Genomic DNA, 17483 nt, shown 5'->3' on the forward strand with positions numbered 1-17483 from the left:
ACAATAGGTAGATCAACATCGTAGTTAAAAATGTTTTGAAGTAGGTGATTGGGTTTTTTACTGCTACATCTCAAGCAATCTATTTATGAGAAGGAAATGTTGGCAATACTATTTTCACTTAAGAAATGGCAACCTTACTGAATGGGAAGACACTTCAAGGTAAAAATGGATCATGATAGTCTTAAACACGTTTCAAAACAACTATTATCTTCAGAAGAACAGAAAAAATGGGTCACAAATATGTTGGGTTATGACTTTGGCATCATCTATAGAAAAGGGAAGAAAATTTTTGTTGCAGATGCACTCTCAAGAAAGGATGAGGATGTGGAAGCATTGTTTTGCGCTATTTCTATTATCCAACTAGATTTGATAAATGAAGCAAGGATTGAATGGAAGAAGGACGAAGAAGTATGGCCTCTCATTCAAAATTTGCAGAAGATCCCAATTCAAACAATATTGCCAGAACTTGAAGAGGAAGGAAAAATCATATTGGAACCTGTAGCAGTCATAGAAACAAGAACACAGCAGCTATGAAAATGATCAATTTCAAATTATCTCATCAAGTGGAAGAACTTACCTGCTAAAGATTCCACATGGGAGGACAAGAATTTTATACAGAAGCATCAAGAACTACTCAAGCGTTGAGGACAACACTTTTTGAAGGAGAGGGGCATGTTATGCCCCTATACTACTAGTGTAACCTCTTATTGTTATTAGTACAACCCCCTTATTATATTGTTGTACCCATGTAGTCCCCATATTGTTACTATTGTGCCCCATAGAAGCCAACTATTGTTATTATTGTGCCCTTACATTATTATTGTTATGTCAGCTCTAATTATATTATTACCCCTTAGACTCCTATATATAGAAAGGAGGTCTTGTCATTTGAATCATCCAAGAATTGTTCATTTGTGTAATGTAAAGGAGGTTGCCCCCTCGAAGAGGCTGAATTATAAGGCGTTGATCTATCTTTTTGTGAGTTGGTTTCATAACATTAAATTTAAATGCTATTATTTTATATTATTTAAATAAATAAATATTTAATAAGTTTGATATTATAAATTTATAAATAATTAAATTTAAATATTTATTTTTTATTATTTAAAAAATGAATTTCATTGTCTTCTGTGATATTTGTTTGCAGAGTGAAGAAATGAAATACTGTGAAGATTATTTTATTTTTATTTTTATTTTTTTTTAGTGTGGTTCACGAACACCCTGGTCAGTGAGTGGTCGCTACAACCATCGAAAAATTTGGGCTAATCGCCCCTCAGCCTACTGGAAAGACCTAACCTCAAGGGCTTCGGGGAGAATCGACCCTATGACCTCTCGAAGGCGAGGCATGGTTTTTAACCAACTGAGCTAACCCTTGGGGCTAAATACTGTGAAGCTTATATATATATATATATATATATATATATATATATATATATATATATATATATATATATATATATATATTATATTAAATTTCTTTATTTAAATTTTTTATTTAATGTTAATATTATTCATGTCTTACTTTTTTTCTATTTTGGATAAGTCTACTTCAAATAATGGTCAGAATAAAAATTACCAGCCAGAGCTATCCCTTTTATTTAGTCGTTGATGACAATGGTATTAGTAAGTTTTATTACCCATGATGTTTTAATAGTGTAGGTCATTTGGATAGCTAAACATTTTATTTTTGATGGTAGGTGGAGCAGTTCAATGGCCTTCTTATTTTCTTATCAAACTTCATGGAAGTGGAAAGCATGTTTTTTATGTTAATCCAAGGGAATCACAAATGTGCTTACCATCATGTATGCATTCAAAGTGTCCTATCAAGAATGCCTTATTTTTCTATTATATCACTGTATTGATAAAAATAAAGAAAATATGATATTTTTTAATTTGATCAATTATATGTGTGTGTGTGTAAGATTCAACTTGTGTTTTTTATTATTTCTATATGTAACATTATGTATGTGAATATATCTCCCAATGATATGCTATACAATAAATTTTTGTTATCAAATTATTTTTTATAAATATTAATTTATTACAATTTTAAAGTAGATGACAAAAAATATTTGAATTTAGAATTTATTATCTTATTAGGAATACCTTTATTAATCCAACATAATTTACTAGGTTTTTACCATTATGAATGGGTTTCATAACCATAGACAAGGTTGAAGGTGAAAATCCTTATCTCAGGCATCATTAGCATCCCAGTGCTAATATCAATGAAATTATTAGGCATTTTTCGTTGTGGTGGATATGATGGCCAGTCACCTATTCCACCTAGCTCACAACACAATTTCTTATTATGCATCATAGTTTTCTATGTTGGAATTTTTAAAATTTAAGGGGTTTTTGGTTTTGATCTTCCAAAGTTGTATTGAGGCCCTCAAGGACTTTTCTCTGGGGAAACATGCCAAGGATAGTCATTGAATTTTTTAGTAGCCAAACAATTGTACTCCTCATATAGACCTTTCCAATGGGATATCATGTGCACCAAGAATAGATCATATGCCAAAGTTACCATGTTGGGAAGTTGGCATTCCAACTTACCCCATCTAGGCCCATAAGACTTTGGCACTTCACCTCCTAATGTAAGGTCTTTGGATGTTTAGGGTTTCCTTATTGCTTCTTCACGATAAAATGACCTTGAAGCCTCATTGTAATAGAGTTGAGGAAGGTGTGTAGCTATCACATCTCTTCTCAGAGATAAGCTACCATCATTTGAGCTAGTTTGCTTTCATTCTACTTGTATACAATTTTCAGAATTTTCCACTATTTAGTTGTATTGTATCTATGTGTTTTTTATTAGTAATGTATATTTCATTTCATTTCCTTCACAAATTACGATCATTGGTACCATAATACTCTGACCTTTCTCTATTTTTCTATGCATGTCCCCAACGAGATTGAGCTATAATGAGTTGGGACTTGAACTACTTGAGCCCTTGCAAGACAATCATCTGCAATCCCGATTACCTCCAATGGTGGAAGAATAGAAATATTAGGGAGTAAGAGATCATATTAAATTTTTGTTTGAAGAATCCCTCGAGAAACAAAGGAATGAGAGGATGTATAATTTTTCCCATATCTTTTGATCGATTCCAGTAGATGATGCATCTTCATCAAGTGGTCATGTAGGAGGAACCACCCCCTTTAAGGTACAAGTTAATTTTAATATTCCTATATTTGAAGGTTAAATTGATATAGATGCTCTAGAAAAATGGTTAAATGGGTTGGGTGGATATTTTTCGATCCATCATTTTCTAACAGAGAAAATTGTACCTTTTCACTCCTTAAAGGCCATCCCCCATGTCATGAATTGGTGGAAACATCACCATGAACAAATGACCATAGAGTAAACCTCACTATTTGTAGTCGCATAGACTTGGGACTCCTTTAGAGATGTTGTTAAGGAGCAATATTACCTTGTTGGAAGCAATGAAGACCAATACATGAGATGCAGTACACTATAGTAGGAAACGGACCATAAAGTGCTAGAGTTCAAAAATCTCTTTCATACCTTGCACACCAAGTTAGGTATCGAAGGCTTTGAGGGACATCTAGTGCTCAAGTTCCATGGTTGTATGCACAAGTACATCCAGATAGAAATGGAATCCTTGTAGATCTCGTCGCTTGGTGTAGCATTACTGATATTTTTTGAAAGTTAAGTAAAAATTGAAACAAAAGAAGTGAGACATTAGATCTACAAACCCTTCACAGCAAAAGAGATTGAAACATTGTATTATAGGGAAGGAGATGTACATCCTCATCAATCACAAGCCTCTTTAATTTCATATGAGCATGAAATACAAGAAGAGTAGCAACAATCATGTTGCATATTTCCTTTTTCGACACCCTGTTGTGGCACTAACCATACTTCTCAACTATTGTGGGCACTAGATATCTAGCTAGCCACAGTTATACAAAAATGACTTGGAATTTTTTACCATATATCAAGTGTTGATGGAAGGAAACCATCTTCCAAACTTCCATCTCAAGGATGGATTTTTATGCTACCTGGGATGCCTTTGTTTTCCTTCAAGCGAGTCTTCCAATTTGATTTGGGAGGCACATTATAGTCGAGTAGCATGACACTTTGGTGGGGAGAAAATAACTAAGGTACTATAGAAGTATTTTTATTGCCTAAAACTTTGACATGAAGTTGGAAAGCATGTCAAGTCATGCACTACCTATGTTATTTCTAAACTAACAATTAAGAATCAATGCATTTACACTCCTCTACCTACTCCTAGCCGACCTTTGGAATCCATCTTGATGGACTTTGTGCCTAGCCTTCCTACTACCAAACATGGTAATAACTATATGTTTGTGGTTGTTGGTCAATTTTATAAAATGGTCATTATGACTACCTACAAGAAGAGTACCACATCAGAAGGCACTTCCAATATTTTCTTCGAATGGATATGAGTCCCTTTTGGAATCTTGCATACCATCATATCAAATTAGAACAAAAAATTCCTAATCACAGTTTAGTCGAGCCTCTAACCATTATTGGACACCTAACTCACCAAATCAACTTCCTTCCACCTCGAGACAGATTGCGAGATAGAGGTCATTAAAAGGATGATATTTCTTATTTTGCACATATATAACTCCAAGCATCCATGCACATGGGATCATATACTCCTTTATGTTTATCACAACTACAATAGAGCTCTCCATGACTTGACTAGCCACAACCCCTTTTAAGTGTGCATGGGATTTTAACTATTGGGTCCCATCGATGTTGCATTACCCTTTGCAAGTACTTAGGAATAGTTTGCAAATGTTCAATGTGTAACTGACAAAGTTACCAAGTTTATTGAATGAATTCAGCATATCCATGATTAATTCCATGATATCTTGGAAAATTCCAACACTATGTATAAAAAATGTCGTCATCAGCATTGATTCCACATAAGTTTGAGGTGGGAAACAAGGTTTTGTTAGATTTGCAGAAGGAATGACTTGCAGGGGCCAATTAGAAGCTTCAACGACTCAATTATGGACCTTAAACCATCATGAGGGATATGAGGGATAATCCTTTTGAGCTAAGTATCCCCCCTTTCCTTGGCCTACACCCCAGTGTTCAATGTGGACCACCATTTTCCATACTATCTACCATTGTTGGACACATTAGAAATCATAAAGTAACTCACATTGATATAGCTCAACCTAGATTTCATTGAACATTCCATAGTTGATCAGATCATAGACACATAGTTTAATAGCACTCACCAACATAGGATCCAACTATATCAAATTGTTAAAGCAGACTAGCGTTTGCACCAAGGTAAGTGGCTCACTAGGGGTTAAGTTCAACATGAGTTCCCTATCTAATGGAGGCATTCAATGTAATGAAGACCATTGTTTCCTAAGTGGGGAGGATTGATACAGATGGATATTTGTGGCCACCCACCTATTCCACATGGCCCATAGCAACATTTCCTATTTTATAGCATAATTTCCTATTTGGTATCTTTCAAGTCCTAAACTTTTGAAGCCATTTTGAGACCCTAACAACATTTTTGGGGGACATGGACTAATAGTTTACATGCAATCTATCGAAAATTATAACTTTTACTACTCATATAGATATTTCCAACGAGCTATCATGCACAACATACAAATATCATATGGGAAAGTTATGACCATAGAAAGTTGAAATTTCATCTAACCCCATCGCGGCCCATTAGTCTTTGGTGCTACATCTCCTAGGGTTAGGATTTTGGATGTTTAGGGATTTTTTATTTCTTCTCCATGATAATAAGGTCTCAGTGACTCATTGTAATGGAGTTGAGGAAGACATATAGCCATCACATCACTTCTGAGAGGTAAGCTACCACTGTTCAAGCTAGTTTCCTTTCCTTCTACATGTAGACAATTTTCATTATTTAATTGAAGTCAATTTCTGATGTATCTCTATGTTTTTTGTTAGTAATTTGTATTTCATGTCATTCCCTTCATAAAATCAAATAATTATCAGAACTAGTTATGGGTCCCAAATCCCTCAACATAGTTGATTTAAAATCATGAGACTATGTCCATAAAGAAAGCTTCTTGGCATATATGTCTAATAGAAAAGACAAACTATTCAAGGGCATCCTTATATTTGAAATGGGGATATGTGTGTCACTATAAGAGATTGACTATTAGGTGGTAGATTATTACGTATTTGTCATATTAGTTACATAGATAGCCTCTTGCACTATATCTTCTTACGAGTTAGTAATTTTGTGGAAAATTTATTTTTACAAATCTATGTAAGTATGGTTAAGTTTAATTGAAAACAAAATTAGGAATAAGATTACTAAAAAAATATTCTTATAATATGATTAGAAATAAAAATATTTAGCAACGAGAAATCGACCAACCAACTGAGTTATCCGTCGAGGCTTGGGGTTTTATGAATTTTATACTAAGTATCAATAAAGTTATTACAAGTTCAAGATTCACACAAGTAAAGAGTAATCAATGAAATAACTTAAGTGTTTAAAAAAAAAACCTTTTAACTTTTCTAAATTGTAAAATTCATCATTTCATTGTTTATATTCAAAATTATAATAAGTTTTCTAGTCGTTATGTTTTTTTCTTCGATACAACTATTCGAGTTGAAATGCTAATTGAAAATTGAATTTTAAGTGTTTGTAAGGTTGCAACTACTCAAAAATTGTAACCTACCTCATATACACAAAAAAAATATAAAAAAAGTATAGATGTAATTAACCATGGAGGTATTATTTCCAAGTATTTCATATATTGTCATCCTAATCACTTTCTTTAAGTTCTTCGTTACTCTCTTTCTATCACTGTATATATAACAGAGATATTGTACTTATAATCTCATTAGCAATATTTCTCTTACTGATCCTCAATATGGTCTTATTACTCCAATATATGCAATCTCGTATTTACTCTAATCCACAAGGTTTTCTTTACAGAGCCATTGGCCATATATATATGTTTATTTTCTTTGTATGAAATGGAACTTATGACTAAATCATATCTCATAATAATCTATCCACAACAATAAAATGTATATTATTTAATTTAATGATTCTACCCATTAATGCGACTCTATTCCTTTATACATAGGATATAGTGACTTTTTCATGAACACAAAATCACTATACTGCCATGCCCTCCAACATCATTCATTGAACCACATGTAGTATTTCATTACCGAGGTCTGAAAGCTATGAAGATAAGATTTCATTCACTTGTTTCATAATGTGTGGTAATAAAATGGGCCCTCCAATATATATGGTGCATCATGGATAGGCCACGTATTGTGAGACCATGTGACTAGAAATGTTTTCACTTGTCAATTGCCCTTTCCATATCGATGGTTTGATGTTAGTCTAGAAATCGAATAGTTGATCTCTTATATGGTTTTAATAGGATCTAAAAACACCAAACCAATGCTCATTTGGTGTAGTTCACTTGGCATTAGGTGGTCAAAGCACCACTCATCTATGTGTTGAGTTTCAATGGTTATTCTAGTCACCATCTCTCTCTTTTACCACTAATATGCTTGTTTGTTTAGGGTATTGACATACCTACATAGAGGAGATACTCCTTTCCATAAGAGGTGAGATTTACTATCTCTATAGTTTGCAATGTATCTGTTTATTCTTTCATTGTTTCCTTTATATGGTTTCTCACCTAATTCATGCATTTGTTCCTCTTGGAAATAATGCAGGAGATGAGTTAAATTTTTTCTCTGGTGTTGGAAGTAATGCTTCCATGTCATGTTTAGTTATCATTAAGAGATATCAGGAGTCAATATAGAAGTTGTTGTTTCCAATGTATGAGTCATAGTCATGATTTAGATGTGTCAAAGTTCGTAATTTATGTCCAATATATTTGTAAATGTGGTGATCAATATATGAATCAAGTGTGATTTGTTGTGTGCAATTAATCTCTCTTTGATATCTCTCAATTTTCTAACTTGGTATCAAATCCGATTCTGGCTTGACTCCCTCAAGCGAGGGCCAGGAAAATGTGAGAGAGCCTTGAGTTTATTTCTATGTAAATAAATAGCGTAAGAGAGTGTCTGATATATATTGTTTGTGTGATTGTTAGTAATTTTTTTTTTGTTTAGTTTTTTTTGTTGTATCCACCAATTTTATGAAAACAAACTTCATTGCAAGAATATAGGCATCTGTGCAGATTAGGTTTATTACTCCTTTCAACCATTTCAGACTAGCAAGATCACAAGCAAGATCGTTTGGTGCACTATTTTAATGGATGATTATTTTCTGTTTCATGATGCCAATCTGATGAATGTTTATTAAAACATTTGGAAGGGACAATTCAGGTGCCTCCTTTGTTTTCGTCTAATGTTAAGTGGCCACTGCAGAAACTTCTAGATATATGTAGTCTGAATATTGATCTGCATCTTCTCTACCTGAATTAATTCTAATGACTATGGGCCTTGCTGACATGATCTAAAGAAAATGTGCACTTGGTCCTTAGATCGACATTTTCTCCTCTGGGATCATGATCATCAGGAGGCATAGAAATTTGGGTTGTGCGTGAAGGCCACTCAGAACACTGAATCTCGGCTTCTTCCCACATGTAATCCCTTATGCTGTAGAAAATGGTAAAGGATATTGACCAATGACTTATTGGCATCAAGGCCACCACATTTTCATTAGCATTGTGGGAGAATGCAGAGGAAAAATTCAAGACAAATATGGGAAAAATAAGTTCAAATGAACGCGGATTAGGTTAAAAAGCATCAGGTTAAGTGACTCCATCGGGGTACTATGTAGGCCTTCTAGGAGTGGAGCAACATCATATATGAAACATAAACTCTGAAAGTTGTATTACCTGTGCATCAATATATCCCTGATCCCCAATCAAAACAACTAAGCTGACTTGGCTTGGAATGTGTGATGATCGATCAATAGAATTGCATGTGCTACATGTTTCACTCAAGCTAGTGTGTAAACCATGATGATCAAAGAATTGAACAATAATTCTAGAGGAGTTAGACTTGTTTTCGACGAAACAAGGTCCATTCATAGAGTTGGAGTTCTACTAGCGTGTTTCCAATGTTGTAGCAACTACAACCATCCTCCAAAATTTTAGCTTAGCTTCGTTTTGGAGCCTCCCTAGCAACAATCCTTGGCAGCATGTCCTGCATTGCCTAGGTACTTATACTTTCAATTGAGTTTCCTTGGCATAACAACTTGTGTTCACTAACTTGTTCTCAAACAGGTTCTTGTGCTAAATTGGAATACTGAATAACATTGGAGGGAAACTAGCCTTGCTCTCCGAAATTGCGCAGTACATCTTGGTAGCCAACACTGCTCTCTAGAATTGCAGAGAGCATGTAGGCTTCCTTTGCCAAGAAAATTGCGCAAGGCAACCCATCACCAGGCTTGCCCTCAGAATTTTCATACTTCTAGCTTGGAGCCCTAGCTTCAGTCTAGAAATTGCATAGAGCTTGAGGGGCAGCTAGAGCCACTCAACCCAAAAACTGCGAAGGATTTATCCCAAGGCTTGCTGACCATTCCATTTGCTCATAGGTTGACTGGTTCCCTCCAAGATTGTGCAATATTACCTTGTGTTATCACTCAGGTTGTTCCCTGCCTCCTGAAGGGAATACGGCCTAGCTAACCACTAACCAATCTTTTAGCTGCAGGTCCTAGCCTACCTGTAACCAGAGAGGGCTCTCTCTTTATAGTTTAGCTTTGTTTTGGTGTATTTTAGGCTAGTTATGATGCACAAGGTTTTGTTTTAAGTTTGTTGGATGGTGATTTCAGGCAGAGCTGGGATGCAAGTCCAAGACAGTCTGTTCCATTGGGCTATGGAGTCGATGATGTTGTACAACTGAAAGTGTTTCTTGGGGAATGGTACAACTACAGAGCAAGATAGGTAGTTTTGGAACAATTTTCAAATCTAGAAATGATGGAATGAAGTCAGGGAATGAAAGGCAATCAAGAATCTTTCATTATGCTGGCAGAGGGAAAGTGTATGAATGCTATTTAGGAGGAATTAAGAATCCCTAAAGAATATTCAAAATGAAGGAATTAGTGCAAACATGAGCAGTTAAGAATTCATATTTATGACTAATCTTGAAGAAAACATAATTAATAGCAGAGATTGAGCACAGGGTGCATTTAAACAAATCCTGGGTTATTCTTCTTCTCTGTTACTAAGATTATGGAACATATATGACATTTACAAACACAGAAAACATAAAACAGAGTTTAGAATAACTTATTGTTCCATAGAGTGACACAGGAATTCTGTAGCAGGTCCCAAACCATCATTTGCACATTCAGATGGTGCAGAAACCATGAACTTCAATAGCCATTTGTATTAGATAGTCTCAAAAATTACAGAGCAGCTTAGAGAGAAAATCACCAACCCCAAATACATTCTATGGGGAGGAATTTATACAAAAATGAGATACAAAATATCTTATGGATGAGTCTTCATGCAATAAGTTCCCTCACCAACTCTTCAAAAAGAAGTAAATGAAAGGAATAAATGCTGCAGTAATTGTTGGTGCGTTAGCTGTCCACTTTTTCAGAGAAATTTGACTTTTTGGACTAATTGAGTCGGCTGAAGCTGCATCTTTAATCTGCGGTTTCTGTGTTTGTTGTCCTGGTGCTTTGCTGAGTCACTGCTTTGCTGTCTTGGCCTTGGTATCCATACTTGGTCTTTCATAAAATTGTTGTAGTCACACTTTGACTTCTTTTGCCTGCTGTCTTCATGCTTTAACCGGTGGCCTGTGTACCCAATTTTGCTGACCTGTAGCTGACCAAAATCTGAAGCTGATCAAAAGAGGGAAAAGGACCGAAATTACCTTGGCAAAATCTCGAGCATTGCTTGCCACCAATCCTTAGTAGGCAGCTGATGCCTTTGTATCTTTATGAGTGTTTCATTAGCTTCGGTGTATCTGTAAAAATTGGGCTGAACCTCAAACAGATGATTAATCTCATGTTCAATGTAAAACAGGTTCTCTAATTTATCATAAAGAGTCTGTCCAGAGGGAGTCCCTACTTCTTCTAAGATACTTGAAGATGCTGTAATCTGATTTGAAACGTAGTTGTTCACCCTGGTAGCATACTGTTCACGGGTCAGCAGTCTTCCAGCGCTAGTTAATAGGCTGGGCAACCCTCTGCTCTGCAATGCTGCAATTTTTAACTTGAAATCATCTATTTCTGCCTGCATTTCCTGACACTTTCTTTCTAGATTTTGCACAAAATTTCTTAGGGTCAGCACCTTTTTTGTTGTTAGAATAGTATCTGTCCTGCTACTAATGTCTAATGCTGCCAGTTCCTCTTTGGTATGAGTTTTGAGGAAGTGAATCATTTTATTGGCCTGCTCAGGCATATTTCCCAATGCTACTCTAGCCCTTTGAGTCTGAAATTGAGCTAGGCCTATCAATTCTATCTACTCATGTATGGCCTGAATCGATCGCCATTGGTCAGTGATTGACTGGCCAATCTTGGCCCACAAAATCTTCTTGATTTCAGTCATAGTTTTGTCTAAAGTAAGCTCTTTCTCTAAGGCCTTTATTTTGTTGTCCAAGGCTTTTATTTCTATTTTTTTCTTAACCACTATCATCTTGGACTTGTCATAGCTTGCCTCCAGCTTGGCCAGCTTTTCTTTGGCCTCTTTCACCTCTGTCACCTGAACTTCTAGCTCTTTGACTGCTTTCATCATTTCCTCCATGCTCATGCTAGATTCAGGTGTTGTTGTTGTTGTTGCTGCTGTAGCATCTGTAGTTGATGTAGTTGTTGTGGATGTTGGGATAACAGGAGGGATCGATGCTGCTTTTGTAGGAGGAACAGTAGTGGAAACAATTGGAGCTGTTTGAGGTGGCTGGGAGGTCGACTCTCCCTGGTTTCCTTGCAATGCTTTCTCCAAATCTTCCTCCATCTGAATTATTCTTTGGTTTATTTTCATTAGCAGATCCATGGTATCTTCAGCTTCTTTCTCTTGCACAAGTTTTGCAGTCTGAGGGTGCATAGTTGTAGGTATCCTCAATTTCTTTTTCAATGCAGTAATATCTTCCTCTTTTTTCCTTATGAGGGCCTGGATGGCTTTAGCATCCTTCTTAGGATCATGTCCTAGTTCCACAATGATTTCCTCCAATGAATTTATTCTATTATCTTTGGCAGAGGAAGACATTCTTTCCAAATCTAATATAGTGTTTGTGTTTTTTAGCGATTCCTTCAGTTGATGGGCCAACATGGCCTTGTCTGCTAGGGTGGCATATACCATCTCACCTGTTTGCTTGTGCAGCTCTATTTGGTCCATCGGGTGTATGTCCTTGGAGAGGACCTCTAAGCTTTTCTTTATATAATCTGCAGCTGTCTAGGGCTGTGGTATCTTAGGCTTGAAGTGACTCAGAATCATCTTTTCCTCCTTAAAGTCATAGGCTGCCATTAATCTCTGTTGTTTGGAGGGTGTTGCCTTGAGGAATTGATCATATAGCTGTACTCTTAACAATTCATTCTGAGCCTTGATTTCCATGAAATTTTCTTTGATGCCAGGCGGTTGCCTGCATTACTGCCTTGAGGAAGAGACCTCCATACCCTTCTACCTCTCTTGCTCTTGCTGGAATGAGCTAGTAGGTGTTTGCTGGCTTGTCTCTCTTCCAGTCCTCGGGCACTCTATCACTTCTTCAGTAATTTATTCCTCAACTTGAGGATCAACTCTTTGTCTTTTGGCTTTTGGTTGCTCGATTGACCCACTTGGAGGTGTGGTCTCTTCCCTATACCTCTTTTTACCTCTTTCCTCATTAAGAGGAGTCTGTAAAGCTAGCACCTGTAGTGCCTCAGTTTGCTGTGGAGGGGCCTACCCTTGACTCTGCTCCTTTGAGGTGGTAGGTTGTTCTGTCACTGTTTCTTGTTAGGCATCCATTAACTCCTTGCCTTTTGCTATACCTGTTGCTGGTGTAGATCTTTCTTGGGCAGCTTGTGAAGCTGCAGCAGTAGATGTGCCCTCTCCAACTTGTTGTGGCAGTTTGAATATTACCTGCTCAAAAGAATCCAAGTCAAGAGTTTTTTCCAAATCTTTGACATTTTGCTCCATAATTTCTTCTTGGGTGAATTCCTCAACTAGTGTCCCTGCCACCCACTCATCTTGGTTGGCAAACTGTTCAATCTGTGGGATTTTACAATGCTCATAGGCTGACAGCCTATATTTTATTTTCCTGGCATTGATAAAGCCATCTGGGTCATAAGGGACCCACCAAAAACTCCTTTTCAACTTGAGTTTCTCCCCGAGTATTTGATCAGCATCTTGCCAACCTTCTTTCTTGTTCATGACAAAGGGGCCTAGTTGGTCTTTGAATTTCAGGCGAGCCTTTTTCTTGGCACTATAAAAATGAGTTAAATCTAATTTGATGAGTTGCCTGTAATACTCCAAGGCAAACCGTCTCATTGGCACATATCTTGGGAGCCTGTAGGGACAAAGCTCACAGCCATAGATCCTAATGACAATGTGATTCTGGTAAAAACACCAGTCACCTATTTTGTAGTTCTTTGAAAGCTGCAATATTTTCTACATATCATAGGATAACCTAGCAGGAGGGGCTCTCTTCAGGAGACAAGAAACTCGATAGAGAAACAGATCAATAAACTCACAGTAAGAGTAGGGGGAGTTCTGGACTTCATGAAAGACTGAGGTCCAAAAAATTACAGACCTCTTTTCCCCTTTAGTGTCCAATCTTTTGATGGGGCATTGGAAGCAGTTTGGCTGATAATACATGAACAAATGATAGATATAGGATGAATATCTGAAGACTCCCTCCCTATCCAGTTTCAACAGTTGGTCGTGTATCTTGTTGGAGGTGAATTTAGCATAATTATACTTGACAGCAGGGGGATGTCCTGGGCTAAATGAAGACAACATGACTAGTATAGTTTCATCAATGTGCTCACTTGTTTTGAAACCTAGTACATAGGATATCATATCAACCAGTAACTTGCCCACTTTATTAAAGCACACATATAGAAAAGGAGGTGGCCCTGTAGGTTGGCGGTCTGCTCTCATGAATACTTTGGCAATTCGGGCTATCTCAGAGCTGGAGAATTTAGGACCTTCATCAAGCAGGAATTTCATAGAGAGAGGCATCAGAAGCTAAGTTTGCTTGAAGTTTAGCATTTGGCTGATTCAATCAGGAGTTATTTGGAAGAGGGTGCTCCCAGATGGAGACTTGACTGCTCTTTGAGATGGGTCATAGTTTTCACAGCAAAGGTGAATAATTTCAGGGAAAATATTGACAGAAGGGAGGAAGTAGATGGGGAGGTTTGATTCCCAAATGCCATAAATATCACTGTTTTTCAGGAAACTGTTTCTCAGCTGACAGAAGGTCTGTAGGTGGTTTCTATCACCAACCAAATCTTGAATAAGGTGGTCCCTATCAGCTAGGGGTAATTCTTCAAGTTCCTTGTGAGCTGCACTAAGAGGAGTAATGTTCAAGGTTGCTAGAGTGGCCATTTTGGAATGCTTTGTGTCTGTAATCTAGAACTTGGATTGGTGTAACAACTGAACAGTAACAATTGTCTCTGAAGCTTTGTAAGGGAGCTGGCAGACTAGATTTTGATATAGATGTGGTCCCACTGTGTACAATTTATGGTGAAAGAGCAGATTCTGCAGAGTTTAGATAGGTTTCTTTTGAATTCACTGGATTGATAGGCTCTGTGTGTATACTGCAGAGGGAATGGGATTGATTTCTAGCCAAAGGAGTGAGATTTTACAAAGGATTTTGACAAACGAACTAAATGCTTGGACAGTTTGTAGACTTTGCTGGTGAAAATAGCCTCGACATGTATTTTAATGGCGAAATTTGCAGAGAGGGGTGAGTTTGCAGGGTTGCTATTGAATGAAGGGTCACCTAGTGAATTAACAGGTGGAATTTCAGGTGCTGGAGTGCTTTTTGGTTTGAATTGGGAGATGTTCAAACAACTTTAATGGATAAAACTGCTAAAAATAGGGTTTGGAGGCAAACAGATGGGTAAATACCTGTTTTTTAATGGCGGAGAGGGCAATTAGCAGGTACAGTTCGAGCTACGGGACCAAGCTATGGAGTCGAATTCATGGGTTGACGCACTGTGCAGGTTGGTGGGCGATTTGAATGTAAAATCTCATGCAAATGGCTCCACGGGCACATAATTGAAAACAAACAAAATAGTCGTTTTCACGACTTTTTATTGAATTTTGTACATTTTGGCGCTTTTGGTGCTTTTTGGGGATGACGTTAGCATGACGTATTTTTGGCGCGGAGTGCGTATGGAAGATGATGTGGCAGTCGACGTGTATGGTGACGTGGTGGACGACACGTTGGCGGGGTGGTGATGTGAGTGGGTGATGTGGCAACGGCACAGGGCAGCGGCGGGCCGACGCGGATGCGACGTCATTGGTGACGTGGGAGCTGACGTCAGGGGGCAGGTGGCGGGCGGTTTCCAGATTTCCCCGCACTGCTTTTGGCCCGGGGCGGTATTGCAGAGGGGGCCTCCAATCACGCTGAGAGATTGACGCGTGGTGGGGGTATGGAAGCAATACCACCCATCCCCTGGACGCTAATCTCTGGCAAATCGGGGCGCGTGATGTGGCCGCCAACCGTTGGATTAAGAGTTGTGAATTGGACGGTGGTCGGGAGGTTATAAGTTGCGGGGTTTGACAATGCTGGGGGCCCGCGCATATTTAAGTGTTTAATAATATATGTGGGGTATAAAACTTAGGTTATATGGGTTATGTATGTTTGGCGCCGGGGATACGATTTATTTGTTTAAATAAATATCAAACAAGAACCCGAAATATATGAGTGCAGAAGGTAATATGGCAAGGTTTATGAGTGAAGGGGGGTCAATATAGTTATTAATCTAACCAAATGTTAGATTAATCCTAAGCAATTGGACGCAGAAGGGTTAATACAAGTCCCAAATGGACTTTAGTATTTCCCTAAACTTAGGTTATATGGCTATAGTGCCAAGGGGTGGGGATATTTAGTATTTTTTTGGGGGTTTTATATAGTTTTTTGTACTACAGGGATGGGAAAATGATTTAGGGAGCTATATAATAGGGTTAAATGTTAATATGGCTTTATGGAATGAAGCTATATAAGCAAATGCTAAGTTTGTGGAGTGAAGACTTAGACATGGGAAGAGGAAAGAAGTATGGAGTAATGATTTTTACACAAGAAATGTGGCTTCTTTCCACTAAGTAAACTCAGCGTTTTACTTAGAATTTCTCATAGAGTGAAGTGAAGTAGGACTATTGGGCAGATCCTAAGGTCCTTGAGGGGATGCTAGCAGATGATTTGTGGGGTATGAAGGGGAAATTAGTCATGCTTCCATTGTTCTATAGTCCAACAACTGCCTTGGTACTTATGTCACTGATGATATGAGTCTTTCTTCACAAGACAAAAGTGAGCACCCATCTGCTTTTGCAACCTCAAACTACCTACCCAGCCTAATACGCATAACATATTTTCTTCCTTTGGAATGGGTTCATTTGGACTAGCAAACACTTATTGTCCTCTTTTCTTTTGACTACCCTCCTATCTAAATCTACCCTTATCTCTTCCAAGGGCCCAGATTAAGCAGTTGGACTCCTTACTTTCTCTACATATCTACTCATCTGCCAAGCTTAAACTGTTTGGACAAATATTCATTCTCTATTCTACAATAGCAAATTTAAATATGGAGTGGTCCAGATTGAACTGTTGGGCCATCCATCAAGTGTGATAAACAACAGTATTTGCACATTGTGAACTTGCAAATAAGATAGCAGTGGCATTTTGACTGGCCACTTTCCTGGTCTTTCTTTTGGGGTTCATTTTCTTTTATTCTTTCTGACGAATTTACTCTTTTTGCCCTTTAATTTTTTTTTTAGGGCATACCCTCTTTTCATTTTTTAATTTTCTTCTTTTGTTTACAAAATATGGAACCATTGCATCATGCAAGGATGAACATATTTGGCACTTCCATAGTCAATCATGAAAAATGAAACCTATTGGTATAGGAACCTAATAGTGGCTCCACTTGGGGATGGCTTTTCCTGGTGAAAAGTCAAGAACAGCAAGTCAGATGGCCTTATTCTTAGTTGGCTGCTGTAGTTCAAAACTTCCTTCTTCTGGGAACCAATGATTTGAACCTTGGTAGCCTGTATGCAGTCCTTATGAGCTGATCTGTGCGAGATTACGACTCTGTCTTTGCTGGTTTTTCTGAGTGCTTATCATCATCTTTATACTCCCCAAGTTTTCTTCTTGATCCTTTGTTGTAATTTTAAAATATACACCAAAAGTGGTGTAATTCCTTGACTTTTCCTCAAAATCTGCTACATCTTGTTCCTTATCCAATCCCTGTAAACAAAAACTGATCGAAATACAAATATTAATGTACAATATACAGTTGTGTTATGTTGATTACTGGGAATCAAAATAGTACTTGAGCATTCACCCATTGACTGGGCCTTCCTCATTATCTGTGCCATCCAAACTCTTC

Source organism: Pinus tabuliformis, chromosome Q, assembly GCF_031772625.1.
Source record: "Pinus tabuliformis cultivar Carrire ecotype Pingquan chromosome Q, CPIR1, whole genome shotgun sequence".
NCBI lineage: Eukaryota > Viridiplantae > Streptophyta > Pinopsida > Pinales > Pinaceae > Pinus > Pinus tabuliformis.